At 37.0% G+C, this 25,907-nt stretch overlaps 1 protein-coding gene across 10 annotated transcripts in view; it reads left to right on the top strand.

Moving 5' to 3' along the window:
* The window catches only part of LOC110827484 (uncharacterized), a 703,936-nt gene that overhangs the window by 11,249 nt on the left and 666,780 nt on the right, over window positions 1–25,907 (top strand). The window contains exon 1 of one of the 10 annotated variants that reach the window (XM_087351031.1): window positions 18,230–18,547. The exons of 7 other annotated variants lie outside the window; for them this stretch is intronic. The gene's annotated coding sequence lies outside the window, so the exon portion shown is untranslated. Of the gene's footprint in view, window positions 1–18,229; window positions 18,548–18,816; window positions 19,096–19,914; window positions 19,968–25,907 lie in introns of those variants that run through there. 2 more of the 10 variants (XM_087351032.1, XM_087351033.1) reach the window with 2 other exon arrangements.

The raw sequence follows: 25,907 nt of genomic DNA, 5'->3' as shown, positions 1-25,907 counted from the left end.
AATCTTTCTTTGTCAGCCTGTCAAGCACCATCTGCGATTCTGCTTGAATCTCTTCTATCGTCTCAAATCTCCTTCCCTTTAGCTGAATTTTCATCTTTGGGAAGAGGAAGAAGTCACACGGAGCTAAATCCGGTGAATAAGGAGGGTGCGGGATGACGGCCATGGTGTTTGAGGCCAAAAACTGCCGAACTTTGAGGGCGGTGTGCGCTGGCGCGTTGTCATGATGCGTCGCATGTGGAGTTCTTCCTTTAGAATCAGCTGACAGGTCCCATAGCCTATCCCAACAATGTCGCACAAGTCGTTGATGGTACGACGTCGATCTTCGTGAATGGCCTGCCGAATCTTCGTAACATTTTCGGGCGTTGTGCTCGAAGATGGTCGTCCAGAACGCTCGTCATCATCGACAGAGGTTCGGCCATTTTTAAAACGTGAATGCCACACAAAAGTTTGTGCACGACCCATTGCGGACTCCCCAAATGCTTGCTTTAGCATTTCATAGGTTTCCGTAGCCGTTTTGGCGAGTCTTTGGCAAAATTTGATGCACACGCCATTCAGAAATCGCAGGAGGGTCGGTGTAATGCACTACCAAAACGCCCGTAACTAAGAAACAAATGCTAATTCGATGATGCCGGCTGGCACACTGATTCACTATGAATGTAGGCCGCACCCCCTAGCGGCAGAAGCTGGTACTACATCCGGTTCGCCCTCTATTGACACAGTCTGGAAACTTTCAGATCGCACCTCGTACTCTCATGCATTCATAGCATAAAATATACTCTAAGACTCAAAATGGACTCTCAACTTGTTCCGTATCAATCACGTGCAATGCTGATGGCGGTATACAGAACTGTTATATCGAGTTCATTCTTGATGTGAACCTTAGGCTATATGATTGCCCGAATAAATCGATTAGCTGAATTAGTTGTTGACAATCAGTTCTAATGACTGGCCATCCATAGAACTTTGCACTAACTAGCAACTGGCGACAGATTCAACCTATAGCTCTTCCATAATGGTGTATCTGTATCGTGTTAGAAATAATCACTTGTTAATTGTGTACGAATTAATCTGAATCGACCCCGAAAAATGTACAAGACGCAAAACGTAACTTTACTTCCTTCTTTTATGAAGTGTGGGTCATCGCTTCATATATTTAATAGCTAGTTGATAAAGAGGAATTAAAGGTATAAGAAGTGCTCGTTATTAAATAAATGAAAGTATCGATAAGATTCAGGGCCAGTTGTCTCCGAGTTGTCTGCATGTAATGTCTAACGGTGTCTGGGGGAGTCAAGCGATAATTGACTACATAGTGCAGGATATCTGCTGCAGTCATTACATTTTAACGACTAAACTTTTCCTTTCATTCTCTATTCATTTCATTCTAGGAGTTTTCGTAACCATGTTAAAATTGCTGCGTGTCCGTATGTAACAATTCAGAACTTCGGACCGGCATTAAATCCGATACTGGGGAGTTTTACTGAAATCATCTATACATTCCACTTTTGGTTTAAGATAGGACAGCTGTAGTAGGCACTTTGTATGAAGATCAACTCGCATTTTGCGTGTGGAAGTGACTGGATGGGAAAGAACCAATGTGGAAGAAAGTTTCTGTCTCTGCCGGAAACTGCAACCCAGTATGTAACCATTCGCCATACTGACAAAGGAATGTCTTGGTAATTACTTTGACCACTTTCCCTCCAGACGTCGTAATGTACATGTGGTCAAATGGTTTTTGTAACAAGTTATGTTTCCGGTCTGGCACAGTTGACAATGTTCTTAAATTTTATTTGAGTTATACTTCATCAAATTACGAATAATTTCATTCTCTTAGAGAAGTCTTTGGAAATGTATACTATTAAAAGAATAAAAGTAAATTAGTCATTTTAAGAAACAACGTTGTTTTGTTGGAAAGAATCCGTTAAATTCGTATTAAATCCACCCACTTTCATGTCGGTGGTAAACTCTGATCTTGGGCCCTTCCTTTGTTACGGCCCTTTGCTTTTCCCTTCATCCTCTTCCCCCTAGCTTCGCTTGTTCGTTTCTGGCCATTGTCTCTGTGTGCTGTCTCTTCTTTTGCTTGACTGCGTTTCATCGATGGTCCAATGCGTTTCTACTACCATCGCAGCTATTCCTATAAACCACTCAATGGATGTAGAAGCAAAAAGAAAGAAATAGTGGAACTTGTGGGGGTGGAAAAGGAAGGGCATAAGGAAGACTGTATCCACAAATCCTTTAGTCTAGGAATCGTAGTTAAATACCAAAGACTTGAGTAGGAGCACAGACGGTTGATGTGTGTAAGAGTAAAGAAGATGGAAGGGAAGATGGTGGCGCGGAGGAATAAGAGGGAATTCCGAATATGCGGGCCCCAATTCAATCACATGCAAACACACGGAGGGGGTAAAGTAGTTAAAACGGTGACGGAAACAGACAGAAAGACTACACCCACTCCCGTCCTCCTGTAACAAAAGGTTATATCAGTTGGAGAGGAAGACGTACTCCGCGGAATCTCTCCTCATAATATTCATTCGCTTGCAGTGCAACACAGACACGGTCTAGGATCACGTTCAAATGGTAATTTGACCATAGTTAATCTGCAATTGTGGATATGGCTTCTTGTAAGATCATAGTTGTACGACACAAGAACGCAACTGTTGCAACCGTTGTAGTTGCACTGACATGATTTAACGGCCTTGTATTAAATGCAGAGAAGTATTTGAGCTTCTTTTCGAAAGTAAACTTAAGAATTGCCTTCATGAGTCCACACAGGCAAAATGCTTACTTATACACCATTTTTCGAGTTTTAAAATCGTTTTTGTCTGGCGTATATTAAAGAGTTGTTTTTGTATACTATAAATAGAGTAACTAAGGTGTACTGGAATTCACAAGTACTACCCAAACTGTCGTAACTTTATTATCATACCTAAACAGTGACAAAATTAGCCCTCATTTTAACATTGTGTCAAGTAATTAGTTGTAAGATTTTCAAAGATTTCGTTACATGTAAGAAGGCTTTGAAATTAAAGTTGGCAATTTCTTTATCTTCGGATACAAATTTATTTACATCTAAATTCGCGCCCACAAATAAATTGGTCATTATATTATATAATATTATATAATGAATTCTTCCCAGGCTACACAACCACCAACGTTTCGAGAAACATCTTCGCCCTCGTCCACATTATACTTAGTCGCCTTGAAAGCTTCAGATCACATATTAAATGTCAATACCTTCGCTGCTAAATGTATAACTGATAAATATTTCTTTGGTTCAAGACAGCTAAACTGAAATGCCATAGAACTGGCCGACATTCGAGTTCTATGGAACTGAAGTTATGCCTTGTAGAAAACAATACGTTTTAGTAGTAACCTGGACATAAGAAGTATGCTCGTAACTGTTAAGAAATCTGCTTAGGTGTACAATATGAAGACAGACAGTGGACGTGTCCTCTTAAAACTCACTACTGTTTCAGAGGTCCTTTAATTAGTAAGGATAGAGAACGGGTTCTGTACTAGGTCCATATCAGAATGAAGGTCTAAATCCCCCTACATGTAAGTGAGTGTGGTAAGCAGGATTTGAGGTTTTCGCGGCGGTGACTTTGAAGATTTCTGTCTTCTGAGTTGTTGCGCTGTGTAGTCTGGTAGAAGTTTACCGACGTTTCAGAGGTCCTTGCTGCCTACATCATCAGGGCGATCGTGGATTAGTAGAGAGACAGGTGTAGCTACCCACTATTTGGTAGTTTCATGCTCTGAATTTATCGAAAATTTCAAGTTGTTAATAAATAATTTGGAAAATATCAAAATAAAAACTGTAGAATTTTTAATGAGAGTACTAAAGAACATGGATAATGAGTCAAAATGCATTAATCATTTTACAGTAAGATCAATAAGTTATTCTTTAATGGGCCGTAGCCTATGCTTTGTGCATTAGCAGGATGATAATAAAATACAGAGATTGCTTATAAATGAAAATACTAGGGGCAGTAAGTGCACAAGATAAGTGATTTGATATCAGTACACACTGGAAATGAGTGTAATGCTACAAGATACACATTTAGGCGTATTTGATAATATAAGTAAATGACGTGAATAATCGCAGTAGTGAGTTCCAGCCGCTCGAACACCGACGTCGTGGCATGGATGCATCGCGCCGGCCTGTGTAGGCAGCCGCCTTGCGATGGTCTGATACCCGTCCGAAAGAGAATTCGTAATTTCAGAATTAGTTTTGAATTGGAATATCCACTAGGCGCAATCCGTACAAGCCAGAACAAGAGGGAATGAAATGTGACAACATAATTGCAGTGCTTAATGTCCGAGTGTGTAGTGAGACCGTGGGGTTGCGGCGTGGTGTCAGCGTCGGAATATTGTGTAACATATTTTTGATTTTACGGGAAGCTTCTCTCTTTCGCCCCCTACCGCTGTATATATTTACTTCTGTTTTGATACATAGGCCTCTTTCTAATAATCTAACAACAAGTTCAGGGAACCATTGCTCTGTTTGATTTTGTTTAAAAGGGAAATAATTTGTCAGGCTTTACAAGCTTATAGATGACCAATTTTAAGAAGGTTCCCTAGAAGTGAGAAAGGATCCGGGAAATACGTAATTTTATAAGACAGTTCGCTTATTCTGATTTTTAAATTTGAGAATTTTGTGAAATGAAAATAAAAATGACAAATTTGAATTGTGGGCCTACGTAGAATTTTTAAATTAAATATAAATATGGTACTCATGTTATTCTTAATGTACATACAATTTCTAGGTAGGCTTATATTTGTCCTTATTCCTTTGACGGCTGTACGTTTACTTCAGGACTGCCATTCTGATCGTCCTTTTTACGTCTGTCTGTGATTCTACCGATTCACTTGAATATCCACAAAGAGTTAAAGAGGACAAACTAAAAGAAAGAATCATTTAGTCTCAGTTCATTTTCCCGCCCATTATTTCTATAAACACTGCGGATTCAGCAGCATTTTAATTAATTTCCTGATCTTCCTTAAATCATTTTGCTTATCTAAAACATCTAGGAAACTTACGCGGAAAATTTACCAGCTGAATGATGCCAAACACGATTTGGTTACAGATATTACAATTGGTTTTAAAGATTTCCTGATATTAATTGTTTATTAGCAACAGTGGCGTCGTATTAGTAGAGGAATATGAAGTTTCGTAAACGTGTAATTACCTTTCAGAAATGTACACACACCAGTTGACTCTAATTATCAGAATAATAAAGTCGACGAAACTAGGACAAGTGTAATTAATCAATTTCCGTTTGATTACATGGTTCTCTAGGTGCACAATAAAACAATGAACTTGCCGAAATAACTCTCACACTCAAAACTCGTTTAACATGCTAGTATGACGAACTGTATTTAACGAGTTGAATTGTATCGAGAATAAGGAGAAATTTCAGTTTTATGTAAGGCATAATTAAATTAAATTAAATTCATTTATTATAATGTTTGCCAACACGACGAGACAATGACAGGCAAACACTAATAATATATACATATGCAAAAAACAAAGAAACAAACTAAACTAAATATCTAAATGAATATATATAACAGATCAATCAAACATTTCCCGTATTGAGTATATTAGCCAATTATAGGCAAACACATAAATAATATACATAGTTAAACTTATAATAATCACTAGACTAAGACAATAATAATAGCAATTATTTATTGCAATCCAATTCTTAATTTTAGTGCGATGCATCAACAGCCAAATGACTGTTGATAATAACAGCCAAGTTATACCGGTATAGAGCTATCTTCATCGATGAAACAAATTTAATATACGTACGAAAGAAAAAAGTGCACGCTTAATTGAAAATGCACCGAAAGATGAAAATCAGAACATGAAGCAACAAGTTAAAGTACTTGAGATTCCAGTCGTCATTTCTTGAAACAGAGATCTCAGAAAGAAAATTTCTGAAAGCGTGGAATATCTATAGTTTAATGAAAATGTATGCACTCGGTTACAGAAGTTGTTATACGCGCATCAGAAATAATTTGTAGATATTTTAATGATTCATAAGTTAAATAAGTGCGAAGTACAACTAGCTTGACTCAAGACCCTTAGTTGCATATAATTTTCAATGTATAACTTAGAAATAGTTTATAATAATTCTAAGAATTTATTTATGTGCTTGACAACAGCTAAAAATGCCAATCACTGGCAAGGACTAAAGTAATAGTAATAATAATTTTATCTTAAGAATTGAATTCCATAGCACATAGTTGTGAAATATTCATGATATTCATTACATAATCGGGTGTTTAAAGTGTTTTTATCTAACAAGACAGACAAGACACAAATTGTAAGTTGTTTGCCATGAGTTTCTTGGTTTGTGTCTGTGTGCTTGTGCATGCGTGCGTGCTTGGAGGCGATAATGCTAGTCTCGTATTCCGTACAGGACCTTGAGAGTGTGTTTAAAATCCTCTTGTTTGTGTGAGGGCGTAATTGAGTGCCAGTGGCTTGGGCATAATCAGCTGCTGGGATAATATGAAAGCTTTAAAGCCAAGTTCTTGTACCTACGAACACTCTAGAGATGCGGGCGAACACAAGGATTGATACTAATTATTCCCAAGGAAGAGGACAAAAATTCGTGTCACTTAACTTGTACGAAACAGGACATTCATCTAGTTGAGAGAGGGTTGTCCAAAACGTTGTAATACGAGTAATATGCGGTGTCTTCCAAATAGATGCATGTACGTTCAGTGGCCGTCGCTATTAGGAATAGAATTTATTTTATAAATATATATTTATTATATAAATTCAACAATTTTTCGAACAGAAGTTCTGGGACTTACACACACATAAAACATTTTTACTGTTTCTACATAAACAAGAGAAGAATTTGAATATAAGTGTGTGACTCAGTATCTTTACCTATTGAACATATTTTAAATTCGAAACCGCTAGGTTGCTGATAACAAGTTTTATATTTGTAAGGAACTATATTCGAATCTCGGCGCTGTGAAATAAGATTCTCACAGAGTTCTTCATTCCTTCAAGCGAAAATTGGTATAATTCTTTGATGTAAATCTCGGAATATTGTACACACTTCCCAGTTTTGTTGCTTGTAATATATCTGCTCTAGAAACTAGCTTATGTCGATACACTTAGAATTTTATTACAGTATTTTCCGGAAGGATTATGACCATGGTTGTGTGCAAATTATCTGCATAAATTAAACACCTTTCCACGTTCTTAAGAGGGTTCAAAATATATTGTGTCCTGTGTTAGTGCAGTGAACCAGATTCAACTCGTCAGGTTTATTTGGTCCCTGGCTATATGCGAACATAAAACATTTATTTATTTTTATTTAACTACACTGTCTGTACTTCATTATATATGCTGTTGAAGGATACAATGATTTATAAACAAATAATTCGAAAGGATGCTCTTGGTTTTATGTAATTTTACTCTGGTAAAATAAGAAATTAATAGGATAAGTTTCAAGTAAATATTTATGGTAAGGTTGCTGACTTATATTTAAAAAAACTGAAAAAGTATGTTGTAGAAGTGCATTATTGGTGGTAGAAGTGATTCTAGCCCAGAGATTTCAATGCTTAGTGTTATGAAGTTGGCAATTACTGTTAGGTAAAATTAAATATAGAATAAAATTGAAAATATTTGTTCCATATTTATCATATTCTTTTACTTTCTTTAACACTTTATCAAACCAATTAAAATGGTTTATCGCACAGCAAAATGTATATTTTATAGTATACTGATCCCTTTAAAATCTGCTTCTGAATTCAGTGAATATTTAATGATATAAACTTCTTTAAAAAAACTTTAGTTAATTATTCTGTGTATTATCGGGCTGGAATAAAACTGGCAGTTATACAAATGAAAACCGGAATTTTAGTTTCCTATAATTGCGTGTTAATTAAGTATCAGCACAAATGACCAAAATACACTGTGGACATGAAGAACACTTCAGAAAATTTTAGGTTCTATATGATGCCTGCCTCATATTTTAGTGTTTATACTGAGTTCAACGCTAATCGCATTTTCTATAAAAAGGCTACACACAGAACAATAGGCATTTAATTTACTTGTTAAGTGAAGGTTTTTGTTCCGTTGATAGCAATTTGGACACCACTGATATATAGTATATAGTAGCATTAAGGGTAATCTGATTATAGCAGCTTATGTGGCTTTTCAGAACGCCCTCTCACACTTAGGTACGTCTGTATAAAGGATTCGGTCCGTCTTTCAACTGGGGAAATGAACTTTATCTAGGGATCGCGGAAGACTAGGACCTCCCCCAACATTCAGTATTTCACGATTCATATTTGGTCGATAGTGTATCAAATTGCTATTTAATACATTACCCAGAGGACTTGAAATGAGATTTTCAGAATATATACTACTGTGATTGATTTTAAGTAGCTTACATAATGTATAATCGGGGAAATGATTACAAAGCTTAACCTACCGTTGTCATAAAGACTGTAGTCATTGTGTGGAGGTGGGGAGGATTTTGTTTTGTGTGCGAGAGAAGGGGTACAGTTCTCTGTAAGCTCTTTCTCATAATATCAATAAAATGGACTTACGTTCGTTTACTTGGATATTTGTTTTCCTGGAAAATTCCTCTTGTAATAAAGACAAAATATTGATATGTTTTAACAATTCATTCATACAAATATAATAATTTGTGCAAATATTTTTATGTTTCAAGTTGTAGTTTAACAATAAAATAGAACATGATATATACAGCCTATGCAGGCTAACGATCTTTGATTCTGAGGTGTGATGGAATGATTACGGATGTTAGAATCATGGTTAAGTTGCTTATTATCGTCATTGTATCGTGTACCCAAAGTAGTGGTTGGTTCGAGGATATGCATGTTATGTAAGCTTAACTGATGGTCTCTGACGTTATGTGACATGTTTTAAAATACTGTTTCTGTATTCGACCTTTCGAACTGAAAACTCTCGCGTTGTGTATGGAGTAGTTCGATGTCTTCCTGGAACTACGTATCTCCAGAGGAACTTACTTAAGGCTGTTTAGAGATGTTTCAGTGGAAAAAGCTAACGTGGTTTGTAAGTAGTGTCTAATCATTCAATATCTACATATGAAATTACATTTACAGTCTTATCCACAACGTATATTAACTATCTTCTGGTGTTTTGAAGTGTTCTTTGTATGATTGAATATTTTTATTAAAACTCTTTAACTGTAAAGTTTTTTCACTTCAATGGTATAATGACAAATCATTATCAAATTATCTTATGCTAGGAACGATATATATATATATATATATATATATATATATATATATATTACTTCTATGAACATTACACGAAAGAATCATCATGAAATAATATTTATATTATTTTACAGTATATTGTAAGGAATTTTGAGTCGTCTCTTCCTTAGTTAATTATTACTGTAGGCCTGCTTATGTAACTACGTACTGAGTTATGTACAAGAGTTTGGCCATGTTAGGTTTTAATTTGTATTCTGCGTGCTGAGACGCAGGGAGACTCAACAAAAGTGTAAAGTACTTGGCATATTTGGTTAGGGTAGGTTGGTAGGCTTTGTGAATATTTTGGTACCATATACGGCGGTGAATTTCTTAATCAGATGAGCAACTGTAAGTTTCTCTCTGAGGCATTTGTTCCGTGGAGTTAATTTTCAGTTTAGAGTGTGAATTTCGTATTGAAGGCAGCAGTGGTAGTTTGGACAATGCCATCGAAAAGCCACGCACTTCATGTTGAAATATATATTTATGGTTGAAATTCAATACAATTCGGTGGGGTTAATAAAAACACCTTATCGCTGTGACTACACAAGCGCCCACGCAGGTCGCGTTGGCCGAGTCCGTCAGTTGTCATCAAACAGTCAAATTGCAAGGATGTTCATTCTGGCAAGTAAGAACGTGACGTTCGTACTTGCCAAAATGAGTTTGAGGATACATTTCCCGATTCTCCTTTGTCAAAGAAATTAACAGTATTTCATCTGGTGAACCATTTCCATGACACAGGAAGCAAGCACGACAGAAACCGTTTCGATCGACCTTCGGTGTTAAATGACGACTGTCTGGACGATATCAGCCAAACTGTGTTACAATTTCTACAAAAGTCACTGAAAACAGTTTCTCTTTAGAGCTCGTTATCCTACGGAAGTGTACTAATAGAACGTGTCAGGAATGGTTTACGTGACTTTTCGATCATCCTGTATCAGTACAGCTTCTGATAATGTAGTTCATATCACACACAACTACTTTGTGTTCAGAACCAGGTGTTTTTATGCTGTGAAAGGTTCGCCGATTGTACAAATATTGTGGAGAAATACCGAACACAGTGCCGTGTATAGTAAAATACATAATATGTTGACGCTACAACATTTATGTTTTAAATGTTGTTCAGTAGTTGTATTGTGATACACTGCTTTCACATATCTATTTCGTCAGCTTTATAATTATATTCCGTCTTTGGCAACGGTATAAAATATCTCGAGTGGGGATGACGGTGGGCAATAATTTGACCTTATATTTGCAGGAGAACTAATGCGATTGTATTTGTTCCAATTATAGCACTGTTATACGCTGTTCGCTCCTATTCTTAAAGTACGTATACTTCGAGAGATATTCTTGAACGCAGACCTATATCGATTGTTTCTCTTAGAAAAAGGAACATAACTTTGTCTTCATGGTACAGGAAGCTGTGTACTATATTATACGTTTGTTTTATTTGCCAAAAACAAATGTATGTGCCATATTATACGGAAAGAAACAAGTTTTATTTGGATGGGTAAAGTTGTTTTAGCGTTACTGGGAAGACAGCGGTGGGAGGAGGGAGATGCTGGTTCCTTATTGATCTATCGACTTTGCAAAGAAACTCTGTGAGACCCACTGTATGCAGTTTACAGTTGGGACAGGGTTTGAAGCAGAGACAGTGGTGACGTGGACACGCTCGACTGTCGTCGGGACCAATGCCGTGAGCTTCACAAGCAAGATGTGACAGATACGGTCCTTATCCACGGCTCATTTGATGGCCCATTACTTTATCTCAAGCAGTTCACGATATTAAACTGAGATCACGGAGTTTATTCTCTTTTGTTACGTGGCAGGAACATACATTTTTTTCTTTCCACTGACACTTTCGGACCAGCTATGAATCATAACCAGCTTTGTGTCTAAAGGGTACCGGCAACAATCTCCCTGAGTTTAATGCGGCCGAAGCCCGCCACCCGCCACTGCCCTACATCTGGTGCCGACGTATAAATGTTTATAACTTTAGTTTCACGACCCTGATGAGCTTAAATTTTTGTGATGTGTTTCTTGGACGCTTGAGTAAATCTGCGTTTTACCTACCAATTCACAACAATTTTTAAAGCCAGTAGATATTAAACATTAAATAAAACCTTGGATTCGCAGCCAAGAAATTATTTGTGCTCCGAATATGAGTTCTAAAATCTACAGCAGTATCCTTAATGACAACAGAGTAACCCAGACCGTGGCTATAGTACGAACATCTGACATGTCAAGAAATTGATAGTAAAATAATTTACAATACAAGTTATATGTAGTGAAGATGCATTATATCTACTTTTGAAGACAATCTATTTTGAAATGTTAAAAATGGTGTGGGCCTACAATACGTGGTTCTGTTAAACGTAAACTGCGATTTGTAAAACTGTCTGCCTGTTTGCATATGAAATATTTAAGATTTTATACGTTTTTTAGTCTCCGTCCTACACAAGTGAACTGTGGTTTCGAACCTAATAAATTCGAAGTTCAGTGATAACCTTACATGCTGTTATAATATGAATAAACTCAAATGTTCAAAATTCTTTTCGGATGAGTTTCTTTTACGTAAAACCGAACTCAAAGTCAACTTATGGATCCTTTCCTTAACAGTGCTTCCTGACTAAACTTACAAAACTTGAGAAATGTTATCTAATTTATCCAAATAATCAGTCTAAACAAAGTTTAAAAATGTTTCGTGCTGCGAACTAAGTAACTGTTTTGAAAGCGCGCACTAGCAGGTTTGCTGTTGCAGTGGTTCATTTATAAAGGCCATTTGGTGAAAGCTGAATAAGCTGTTCTATGGGACTGAGTTCTTGATAAAATAATAGTCGCCTTTTATTTATTTATAAAACCCGAAGATCCGCCACGTGTTCAAGAGTTCATCACTGAAACCTATACAGGGATCCAAAGTAATCGAATGTACACCCTGTTACCTAATTAATTTAAGATAAATTTCAATATTATTCTTTTATTCACGTCTAGATCTCTCGAGTAATCTCTTCCATTTACGTTTTACAATTAAAATTCTGTATATCACATCTTCCATGCGTGCTACATGATCCCCCATTTTATCCTCCTTGATTTGTTAGCCGTAACTACGTTCCTTGAACAATGACTTAGAAATGATGCAGTCCTATAAAATTCAGATTTATGTTGTGTACTAAAACTGGAATTTATTAGATTTAGGTCAGATATTTCGCGAGATAAATGGGACACCTGATCGTTAAGTGTTGACATACGTGGAAGCGCTTGTTCATGAGTCATTTCGGGCAGCCGGAAAGGTAGAGAAGTAACAGCAGCAGAAAGCAGTCTGAACGGGCTGAAAGGAAGAATCTGTCCGGGTCGATGATAACAAGACAGCGGACGGCCATACCAGTGGAGCGTGCCTTCCGGTATAGCTCATCCGGTGTCGCCCGGACCCACAAAATTCACTAAGTGAAACAGATGAGTAGGAAGAGGGGAGCCATTCTGACCAATATCTGCTGGACCAGCAGTTTGGATCTGCAAATCCCGGGTCTCCTCAACCCACGCAGTTCACATGACAGACTTGCCCTACATTTACGCTGAGATGAACACAGAGACAAGAAGGCGTAGGAGGTTTGGATGATTTTAACCACGGGCTGCCCATGAAAACGCCGATACGTAATGGGAAACTCATATAAGAGAAAGCATTAATGTTGTTGATTAGCTCAGCATAAGTTACGAATATTCTAGAAGCTCAGGAGAGGTTTACACCTGAACAGAACTAATCAGCTCCTCGTTCTGTGCTGTGATGTGGAGAAGAAATTTCTGGGCTAAGATAAGATTTGTTACCTTGTTCTGACAAAAACCCCTTCTGGTTTCTGTTATGAACCAGATCAAACCACTTTTTAAGATACATTCAGTAGTAATCTCCCATATTCGTCTTGATTTTCTAAATGATATCTTTCCTTAGGTTATTCAACAAGAATTTTGTATGATTTTCTATTCTGTCGCATGAATGCTTTAAGTCCCCGTTCTTATTCTCCTTGATATTTGGTCTTACTCTCAGTTATTTATTTATAACTATTGTCTGTCTCTCCTCCGTTTGTGTTATTCATTTGAGAAGTTTGTTATTAGAATAAATTAACGGAGGTTTATGTCGCACGTGTGACGTAATCCGTCTCTTATTTCCAGTGACTTCTTGTACTACATATATCTGACCTTTATTTGATTATTTTATCGTTGATTAGACCCTGCAGTTTTCCGTGTGGCATATATTTCTATAAAACTTATTAACTGAGCTGAGAAATGAGTCTCTGTTGCCCACACACGTAATAAATAAATTGCGCATACGTCAGCCATAGTTTCTGAGAGACCTGAGTGATGTGCTGTAATTTGCTGCTAACTGAAGATGGGAAAAGCAGACGTTTGGTTTAGCTGTGCTTAAATCAAAGAATAGAAAGAGGAAACGTGTATTGAAATACCGCAACGATGTTTCGTAAGAATCATATAATTAGGCTCCCGATCGTTATGAGGCTCTTACGTTGTTCAACTCTCTGCGAAATTCTGAATGCATAGAGTTGATTATTCGAACCACGGTGTCCCTCGTAGCGATTAGTTTCACTTGTGTAAACTCGTTAAGCACTTCATTACGTGCCTCACTCTTTTCTTGCCACATAGTGGTACTCCTTAATATACGCAAGCTTCCATAACATTCAAGGAACTCCAGCATTTTATTACCGCTAGTGTCCGTATTTCCACACCGAAACCTAGAGGCTAAGTGAATAAATGCGCTGTTAACTTTCCTTCCCCACTGCACACGATCAATCCTACTACACAATTTACTGCAGAAGTGACGCCAATTTTATTTATTTCAAGTACTCGATTTTTTAACTCTTAAGTATTAGCAGTATGATAATTTTTGTCACTACAGTTATGACGTCATACACTTAATTTTCCCATTTTAATTGATCGTGTTTGGTATTGGTCTCTTAAGAGAATGCATTTGTATACGCCCAGTCATAACCTTTATATAGTAACTAAAGCACCTGAAATTCGGCGGACTGCCACGCACTGTACTGATTATACGTTACTAGCAAAGTGTAGGTATACTTATTTCTACGTATAACTGGCTGAAATTCGTCATATGAATCGTACAGTCTTTTCATCTTCTGCATCTATAAGCTATCAGTTTCTTCCTACGTCGATTCCCTTTCCAGGATGACAGAACTGAGCTTCTTTATTCAATATTACATCCTTCGTGCTTTCTCTTCCTATCTTTGTCCATATTTTTCGATAAATGTCATAACTGAAGATTTCTGTCTTCTGGGTTATTGCGCTGTGTAGTCTGGTCGATGTTAACCAACGTTTCAGAGGTCATACTGCCTCCGTCATCAGGGCGATGAATATTCATCGCCCTGATGACGGAGGCAGTATGACCTCTGAAACGTTGGTTAACATCGACCAGACTACACAGCGCAATAACCCAGAAGACAGAAATCTTCATATTCACCGCTGTGAGAACCTCAAGTCTTACAATGTCATAACTCTTTCATCATTCTTTATTATGTACGCACTTTAATTTCTATCGAAATGTTTAAATAATTAATCGAGTAGGAAACGCCTTCTTCTGACTAACATATTGACCCCCATTTGATATTTTCAGTTGGTAAACTGTGGACAGATGCTATTTCAATCAATTCTGATTGTGAAGTCAAACAAGTTTTAATACAGTGCAGATGAGAGCGATACAACGTAAAACAGTAACATAGAGCAGAAGAGTGTGATTTTTGATCGCCTGGTTTACTTTCCTAAGAAAAACGATAAACTTATGAGATCTCTGGGCTATCTGTAGGTGTCCACGCTGCTAATTATTTTAATAATCTGACACATTATGACGTCATTTTACATTAGAATGTGCCACTGGGGGTCATCCCAACCTCGTACTTTTTAATTGCCTAAAATCAGCAGTGACGTTCGAAATCGTGAGGTTGTTCATGGCATTAGGGAGCGCAGTCTCTGGCACATTCTTCTGTCTGGAGACTGCATATGCCTCAGTCCCTCCAGTCAAATGCCGGGTGCTGAGGTACAGAATGCGTGGATCTTTATGTTCACTTCCCATACACATAATCCGTTGGCGCATGGACACCTCTTAATGATTTATTTTGTTCTGTTTCCGAAAGTCTCACTCATTTTTGTTCTTCTGCTTAGTCATGAATGACTTCAGCTATTATGGTTTAGTTCTGAGTGCAGTTAAATCCATTTAAATTAGGCATATGTGTTTATCATTAGCCCGTTATTAGAGAATCAATTCTAGTTATTATTGTTATTTCACTGAAAATGCCGTATTTTGGTATAGGCCTATATTTATTAGTGCTAGTGATAATTACTGGAGCTTCTGTATTCAATTTTGTATTTGATATGCTGCATGCGTCAATGCACACCGAACATCGCGTCTTAACGGACATGCCTTCCAATTATAATTGACGGATTAGACCTCCTAATTTTCATCCACCGTGCATGATGAATAGAGCCAAATTTTGTTCTAGAGTCTTGAAGAGTCTAAAGGAAACGCACAAAATAAAATGACATTTAAGTGCCTAATTCACGCCTTACTACAGTACTCAGCAATGAAAGTGATGACTATTTTATTAAAAAAGGGAGATTTCCGGTTGCTCTACTTCTATACAGAAACATTTTACTGAACTCTTATGAGCTATTATTTTTCTATATAGCAATAATCCGAAACTACTTTTACGTTGTATTAGTTACATAGGTTCAGAACTGGATTCCATGTCACATTAATAGCCACTGGAGGTCGCTATGCTACAGACATAAATCCTTCGCAGGTAAATCATATTTAACTCCTTCAAGACAATGCTGCGAGTTACGTTGCCATAGGCTAGGAACAGATCAAGCCAATACTGTAAGGTTAATATTCACCCTGTCATCGTGAGTCTACCCATAATCCCCATACCTGAAGGATTCAAAACACCTGAAGTAGTCGATTAAGAATGCTTTAGGTTTTTAATTTGGGCTCCGAAAGGAAGTGTTTTAAGGAATAGATGTGTGTGGTCCACAAAGCCACTGAAGATCAAAACCCTAATATTTGCATAAATATAACCTTCCAATTTTTGCGGTCAGTTTGGAAATATTAGAAACCTTCACCCATTAGCTTCACCACTCCTGTCTGCCGACAGTCTGCCTGCATGCAACATACTCGAGAACTGCTGAGTGGATTTTCACTGAATTAATTATTGGAGAATTTTAACCAAATATTTTTTACGCATTCGAATTTTAGTTAGAATCAGTCAAAAATGATGGGTGCTTCGCATAAAGACCAAATTACGTGTCTGTGTGCATCTCTGTTATAAACAGCTGTTAACATAAGGAATGCGCAGGAATTATTACGCTGTGAGTACATTTTTAACTTGGCTGTAAGACAATTTGCGTCCATGTGAAATATGTTTTATGTGACAACGATACGTAATATCCTATAGTTCCTGTTTCTTTAGCTTTACAGGTTAAACCGTTTTAACTGTTTAAATTCAGAGTTACTACTAAAACTATGGATCCCCACCAGATTTGCTAGAACTCATTCGGAGAGGATAACGTTCACAGGATAACACAGCACTTATAGTAGTGGCTTTTTATTACAGCTACAGCACAGAACTCAGATATACGCTGAATTTTAGTCGTGTCTACAAATTTGTACCAGGCACATGTTTTTATAGAGAATAAATATGATGGAGAGTATTCTTGAGGCTCTGTTTTATAAAACACGCAGAAATTAGTAGGCTGGTAACTAGGTCGAGTCTCAGTAGCTCAGTTTAGGAAGAGGATTTTTTTATGAAATTTAAATATGGGATTTCATGTATGTTGAGTATCATGTGTATGACAGAACATGTAACCAAATATACACAATCATATGTTTCATAGATTGAATTCTGTAGACGGAAATAAATGTACGATAACTGAATTACCGAATTTTTCTTTGATCTTTATTTGTTCATTAGAACCCGTAATTTACGTTAAACATATCTTTGATAAATTTTGTTGAAAGGGCTTGTCGTACAAAAGATTGTTACACAATAAAAATTCAGATATTATTAACACCGACGACTCCAATATATGCGTGTAATATGTCATAAATAATAGGTAAATTTTAATAATGTTAAACACGAAGATCAGCATTGAATGAACTTTGGATGGTGTTTGATGAATGAACTCAGTTGTGAAGCGAAGCATACCCGTATAAACATGCGCTGTACTTACCATTACTTCACAACCAAGCATAGAGTTTGTTATTTTAAACTGATTTCGCAAAGGAAATACTAATTTATATATCTGCACCATAACGAAAAATTGACAGACAAATTCTGGAAAACAGTGTGACGTTCTCGTACAAAAGTTGCAGGAAACCGAACTCAAAATGTTCCTCATTGTTACCAGACCATAAACACCCATGGGTTTCGTACACAATATTTGCATATTGCAGAGTTAGTGAGTGTTATAGTAGATGATACATTTACCACTGGGCTTCAAAAGATTGGAGCACGTGGTAAAGTTTTCGGGGCAGAGAAACAGGTGATAACTTCATTTCCTTTGGTTACAGAACGAAGGACTTGCTAGAATGGCAAAGTGATTCCTACTTGCGAAAACTTTTCCCTCTTTTAAAACCTCCCTACCAGAATCTCCCTCACAGCAGCAGCATTCCGCCACCCCCAACACGACTTTTTGAATACACACTCTCACTTACTTTCTCTTCGTTAGCTCTTTCTAACCTCTCTTATCCAACATTAACATCGCTTCGTGTGTGTGTGTCTCTCTCTCTCTGTCTCCATATTCTCTCATTTGAAGTTTTATCCTCTCTTGTCTCTCTGTTATCCCTCCCTCTTTTGTAAACCCTCCCCCCTCTCCTCTAGATTCGCTTGTTACTCTTCTTTCGTCGGAGGGGGCATTGAGTCGTCGGTCTACGTCGGGGAAAAAGTTTAGTCCAAGTTTTGTGGTGTTGGGCGGGCGACGTGCGCCATATGTGAGGCCGAGTGTTTGTATGAAACAAGCGTCCCGGCGACCGGTGGCGGCGTCATACTGCGGGGGGAATACTGGAAGGCGCACGCGTATTAGTTTGTGACAGTGTGTGTGAGTTTTAGGAACATTCAAATTGTGAGAATTTACTCCAAGATGTCATAAGTGTCGAGTGATTACGTGTGATAAGATTGCTTTCTTTTTGTTTGTTTGCCCCCACGCTCGAAAGAGGAAGACTCAGTGAAGATGCTGGAAGACAGATAACACAATTACGGGAATCAGATAAGTGAGTTTTAGTTTTTGTATAAGTTTAGGAAATGGAAACCTTTGTTTTCCTTCCCTATATGAGATCCTCGCTCGTTTACCCCGCTCGCTAGCACCCCGTGTTCCTGCTGGTGGTTGTTGGTAGTGGTAGCCATGAGTTATTGATTTTACTTTTCATCCCTTCACCTCTTTCACCCCCGTATCATCTTTCTCTCTCGCCGGACGTACTTGCGCGTTGCGGACTCCCGTTTGTACGACTACAAAGCGCAGCCATATTGGATCATGCTCACAAACGGTGCAGAGTCTTGAAAACTTTTTATTAACCATTTATCCCTTCTCTTTATTCCTCATTTTTCTATCCTTTCTCTCCTTTTAACCTTTCAACTCCGTCTTCATACCCCCCTTTCTACCCATCAACTTGACTATGACACACGTTTGTTCTCCCAAACTTGGAACAAAGTGGAAGAACTATCTCTTGACCTGTTACTATTTGCATTAGGGGCAATTTAAAACTAACGTTTACATGTCTGCGGGCATTGTGTCTTGGTTCTAAAGGTTGTTTTCCTTGGGGTGAGTACCACGGATTATTCAGAGTGAATATGTGCCTGTGTTACATAAGTGTACGATAGTTTTGGAAGACGTTCACTGTGATACGGCCTTCAAGAGGTAGCTGTCACTGTCACGCTGTGTTCACTCCAGACGGGGCGACGCCACTGACATCTAGGTTAACCTCGATTGGGACCTCATCTTTCTTAATTAATCTAAATTTCCATCGCAATGTTGGACATCTGATTCATTGCTGTCTGTCCCGTTAAACTACGCGTGTTATTTCTTACATCATTAGTCTTACGGACATTTGGGAAGTGCTGTACTTTTGCTTGTTCTATTCGACTTTGTACTTGTTCCCCTCATACCACATTCGCACATTATGCATGCAGGCTCCGGACTTGCCCCCTTCTATTCTCCTCTACCGCCCCTCCATCCTCTCGAATCCCCTAAAAGTTTGTTGGGGAAACTTTTTTATTCGACCCGCGAATGAGTTCGTCTGTCGCTGTCTTTGAACTTTGTCAACTGTTTGCTACAACGCAGTTATAGAAACATTTTTGATAAATAAATTCTATGAGTAAAATCGTGACCACAATCAATACTGACCTCGAAGCCACAACGTGTCCAAGTTGACCAATTAATGTTTTTATCAACATTCAAAATTGTAAACGTGCGTGTAACCGTGGCCTGCATACGATATCTGACTAGAAATCTTAATTTGATTCGATTACTTAATTACTATAGGCAATTTAGAAAAGAAATTTTAGCGTATAACAATAAATATGAACTTGTCCTTTGTCCAATACAAAACCAATCAATATCTTTTATTCGCAGAGGCACTGCAGTAGTTTGAAATAACTTCAAAGCTGACTGGAGGCAGATCTGGACAGTTTCAGGTGAAGTTATCGGTTTTCGGCTTGGCTGATTATTTATTTAGATGTTACGGGCTGCATTCGCTTGTTTCTTGGTGGTTTGTATTTAAGTACATTTATTTTCCATAACAGGTGTTTCACGGCAGGTTTTCAAATAAAATGTGAACAGAAGTGGAAAGTGGTAAAACAATTTCCTTAAGATTTGTGTTTAATTTAATTACTTTTCATGTCTGAGCTTACAGATATCTTTACAAGCGTATACTTAAACATTCTATTACTTTAAATATTCATGCCCGCCTTCCACGTTGATACAACGTTTTAGCCTCTGATGGCTAGTGTGCCCTGACTTTTACACCATTCTGTATAACTGACATGTTAATGAGGTAACGCTATATTTGAATACAAATCATGGCAGTACATAAAGTTATAAGCAATTAAGTGTGTTATTACATGATATATTGTATATCCACAGTCGCTTTCTTAAACTCCTTTAGCGTTTACGGATTATGTCTCTTGCCTTTTACGATTTATAATTAACTTTTAAACCTTTAATCTATAGTTATTCCGTAAGACTCTTCGAAGAGGAAGCGGGCAATCGCAAGTCAGCACAACACGAAAATAATGGACATAAATCCATACTTCTACCAAGTTTTGAACTCCCATTTCCAAGGTTCGATAAGTGCAGGACCATACGCTCCCCGTCTCGACTTAAATGTCTAAAAATTTACATCAGTCATGACCTTAATACTATGTTGTGTCTCACTCCCAGATTTAAATTGCTTCTTAAATTGCTGTTTCTCATTTCATAAATTGCACACTGTCACTAGAAGTACATAAAATGTACGCGAAAGAGTTTTCATTTAAGTTTTTAAAAAAGTAAGTCGTATTAAACTATAGATGATTCGTAAGTGAATCTCATCTTTTGTAAAGGAACGTGTCAACACACGTACGGTAATTGAAGAATTTCCAGTGGCATTTATCGCTCTAGCAAGGAATTTGCTAATGAAATAATTTTATCCTCTTCCGAACTTTTTTCATATTGTCTAGGTGTTTGTGATGTGAATTGCTGTTAAAGTAACATATTGCCTGATATAGTGACAGGGAATTTCTGATAGGAATTTTAAACTTTCTGCTGAATAATTAGGTCATAGTTAATTGAAAGAACTTCTCGAAGGAACATCCGATCAATAATATGTGACAATTCAATAAACTGAAATTTGACTTGAGTTCATACATTATTGTGAGAGACATGTCGCTATTTAACACCTGGTTTTTATGGTGCGCAGAAATATATGGTAAATAAAGTTCACAAGTTTTGTGCCTTAATTAATACTATTATAAAAAATAGCAATACGTTTGGATAAAAAATTAGAAGGACTGTCCCCTTGTATATTCTATACAGTTCTATAAACTAGACCTACTTGCCTCAAACGTTCGTTACCGATCTAAACAACTTCACAGAGGAAGACGAGAAATGTGTACATTTGGTTGGTTGCAGAACCTCATGAAAGAAAATATGTTGCGACATAGAAAGGCAGAAAGTTTGATAATGTTAATTTGCACGTTAAGAAAGCATACTTTCAGAATATGAAAGAAGTTGATTAACACGCAGCAGGGGAAAGTAGTGGGGTATTTTGGTGTCGTTTTGCCAGGACGTTATAATTCATTGCCAGAAGTAGTTCCTTACACTTACAAGTATGTTTTCACCTCACACATAAACAAGTACACAGAATTTCAACGATGTGTTGCGAAATAAATGTGATTACAGAATCTCACTTATCTTAAAAAATTAAATGTATTTCGAATAGATCTGTTTCTAACATTTATATGACGGGAAGTTGAATGTTTTTACAAGTTTTTTTTGTTGGTAACGCTTTCTGTTTCAAAGTGTTTTGCACAACCAAATTTATTACTTGCTTAACAATACCATCTTCATCTTGAGGACGTTTATTATATCACGTTGTTCAATTCACACCGACAATTTGCAGTGTAGCAACCAGTAATAGTTTTCTCTTTATGTTTCTCCATTGTAAATATATTCTGATGTGGGTAACATAATCCGAGTAATCGACAGATAGACAAGAAATATTTGTAGTCCTGTAGTCAGTTTCACAAATGTAATGTTATTTTTGTTTCAAAAAACTAAAATAAATATGCAGTATCTTAAATGAATTGCGTCTATCTGCCCACCATTCCACATGTTTTATTTTTGGAAGTACCCAGTGGGTTTTGATTACATTTGACATTCGGATTTTCACAAGAAGTTGACAAATTTGATTTATATTCGTATGAGTTCAGAACAATGCTTACTTTACAGATGGAATTTAAATCCAACATTTGTAAGCTATTTTTAAACGATCTATTCTCGGAATAGGTCATAATTATTCATGCCATTAAATCTACGTCGTCTGCTTAAAATATTTCTGATTTAAAGAAATGTAGGGTAAGTAAATAAGTCAAATGAGAACTCATATTACTTACTGTACTCTACGAATTTCCAGTGTTAATTTCTCCCTCAGAGTTCATCACAAAATCGAAAATTCTTTGATATGAAATAAACAAATAAATAAATATCAAAATCACAGAGAAATGAAAATTCTCAAACAACTCATGCGTCAGGTAATATGTAGATTTTACGAATATAGGCCCAGTTACGTAGTTTGTTCTACATCTGTTTCATTTCGAAAATAAATTGTAGTGGGAGTTCTGAAATTGTCTGCAGGAAAAAGACTAATTCTGTGTTGAACTGAACGACGGTAATTATATTCAAATGCTTCTTACCCAAGTGGAGAGTTCAGAGGAGTTTTAGGCGATTGTCAAAGTAGTGTTTTTTTCTATGAATAATTATTTCCAGCAAAGTCGACCCCTTAATAAATTTTATAAAAGTAAGAACCGTGATGTCATTAACTCTTAACATAGTAGTTTTCCTGCACATGGTTCATTTTGGGTTTGTCATTTATATTTATATAGAATTTTCTGATTTAACTCTGAAGTTCTGTTTTTAGTCAGAATGCGATTTATGTGACTGTAATATTATTTAATTTTTTACCAAAGCTTCCTTAATGCAGCTTTAAAATGTGTTAAACGCTCTCTCACTAGGACCATTCGTTAAACAACATTACTCCAACCACCTCAGACGTTTGCACGGCTGACATAGTATTGATGGCTGTGAATTTTAAACTACAAATATCAGTGTGTATCAAAGAATTTCTAATTTTCTTTATTAAAATTCGTAATGTGGCTCAAAAGAGGACAGATTCAGAAACGTGCCCCCACACATCACATCATAAAAACATCTCTCATAAAATTAAGGTGATAGGCCAATAATCTGATGTATGAGTAAATTTAAACGAATGGTTGAATTGTGACGATAAACAAGCGGACGGACTGCTAAACAGATCGGTTCCATGGACACATTTATGTTGGAGAGCGTAAGAAGTAAACAAATGTATCTAATGACAGAGGAAATTATTTTGCTGATTTTAGTAATTTGATTTGCAATAAAACTACGTAATACTTTCAACGCAGGTAAATGTTAGTAAAATCGTGTTTGCTTTCTCCTGTCAAATCTGGCTTTCAAAATTACTTTTCTTTTATCTTGAAACGACTACTTACGTAACCGCAGAAGACTAATCAATAACCAGGTATGTGTGAACGTTTCTGTTCTCACAGTGTCTGAAACTTGTATCACTTAACCTCATTTTATATGGCTGTACTAGTTGCTTCCTTACCTTTCCGTCTGTTTTTTTAAAATACTAGCTATTACATGTATTATTAACGATTAAGATAATACGGATTCTATAGCATCCAAAACAGCCAAGAAGTCTTATTTTAATATCCTGTGCCTGACTATTTGTTTCATTTCAAATCCCGAAAAAATAGTAACGGAGAATGGGACACGGCATTGTATTTTGTGCTCTTTATGAAAGCAGGTTTAACAACAAACGGCTTCCAGCCTAAATAATGATCATTGTCATCAGATTACAGCTATAAATTTTCTAAACTAATGTTTGTTTCGTGTAATAAATTACATATAGTCCAAGGCTATGCATTGTGCTTCTAAAATTTAACAGTAAATGGTCAAATATCGCTGACCGAGTTAGGATTATTACCCAGCCCACAGGATAACCTGACTGATATTCTCACCAAGATGACTGACTATATTCTGATATACTGCGCCATATAGTAATTGGAATACCATAAGACAGTCATCTTCATACTTGCCGCCTTGACACTTCATAAGAATTTTTGTGAAGGCACAAACTTTCAGACCGGTTTCTGCATGATCCTTCCACTTCTTCGGATTCATCCAACATTTCGACAATATGAAACCCAAACTGTTAACAAAACTCTGTTAAATAAACCAAGCAACGAACCAGTCGATTAACTGTATGCCGCTTTACTGCTACTTACCAACGTCTTTCGCTTGCTTATTTAACGATATTTTCAATAGCTCAGATTATATAGCGACAAATTCTAGAAAAGTTAATCAAAGGCTAATAGACTGATGAATTTTGTCTGATTTAAAACACTATCAACACATTTTCCTGCGGCGACTGGCAATAGCAACAGAAATTCTCAATTAGCATATCTGCCTTTCGACTCAAGATTAAAGCCTGGGCCCTGACGAACACAAAGCAAGGGAATAAACCACAGTTAGAAGATTTCTGTCTTCTGGGTTATTGCGCTGTGTAGTCTGGTCGATGTTAACCAACGTTTCAGAGGTCATACTGCCTCCGTCATCAGGGCGATGAATATGCCAATAGGGTGTGGGGAGTTGGATTTTATAGGCAGGGAAGTGAAAGGTGTAGCCTGCCCCGAGCCAATGGGAGCTCCCATTGGCTCGGGGCAGGCTACACCTTTCACTTCCCTGCCTATAAAATCCAACTCCCCACACCCTATTGGCATATTCATCGCCCTGATGACGGAGGCAGTATGACCTCTGAAACGTTGGTTAACATCGACCAGACTACACAGCGCAATAACCCAGAAGACAGAAATCTTCATATTCACCGCTGTGAGAACCTCAAGTCTTACAAACCACAGTTATATTCGTTTTAGACTTTTGTTCGGGTTGCACATGATTTCACTCTCGGCCTAATTGCTGGTTATTCTGACTGAGGATTTTTACACTTCTGCTCGGTCCGGTTAAATGTCTTTAAATAGGTCATAACCTCTTCCATCCAAATCCGTACTGTTTCCATTCGTGGTCACTTCGCGATGTTCGGTAGTCTAATTTCGCAAAATTTATTTCAGAAAAACTTACATGTATTATTTAAAATCACATTTTTATAACAACATTACATTTAAAAATGTCTCATTAATGACAATTAGAATAGAGTGTAATGAAATAATATATATTTTCAGACGAAGTAAGAAGCTAATATTTATTCGTCCTTGAAGCCAAAAAGCGAGAAAAGACGAATGCAGAGCACAGAACTTTTTCAGTATAAACAATGCATTTTCTTGTTTTCTTTTAATTAGCGTAGACTACGTGATTCTAGAATAAAAGGAAACTCGTCGAAGAGACAAAGAAGGAAAGCCGAACGAAAAAGTGAGAAAATATCCTTCATGCTTCAGATGGCCCAGCTCTGCGTATCAAAACATTCGCATTTTTAAAACCATGGTGTGTCAGTGAAGGAAATTATTTCAGCACTGTGTCTATCCAATCGTAATGACGTCCCCAGCTAATACTATGAGGAGAAGCCTTTTTTTTAAAAAAAGTTACCACTTGAATTCATATAGCAGGGTTGATATTAATTTATTCACCAAAGGTTACACAGATTTATCTGCAATAGTGTTCCTTCGAAATACGAGCTGAATTTTATGTCAGTCTTCAATTTATTAATAATAAAGTAGACCAAACAGGAATCAAATTTGAGAGTAATAAACAAAGAAACACATTTTAGTAGAAGTATAATCGTAATTATCTCTACCATTTATCACAGTATGTAACTCCGAAAG

Source organism: Zootermopsis nevadensis, unplaced genomic scaffold, assembly GCF_977971745.1.
Source record: "Zootermopsis nevadensis isolate Lab colony 2312 unplaced genomic scaffold, Znev_1.0 Znev_ptg000018l, whole genome shotgun sequence".
Lineage (NCBI taxonomy): Eukaryota > Metazoa > Arthropoda > Insecta > Blattodea > Termopsidae > Zootermopsis > Zootermopsis nevadensis.
This window is presented reverse-complemented; position numbering and strand designations above follow the sequence as displayed.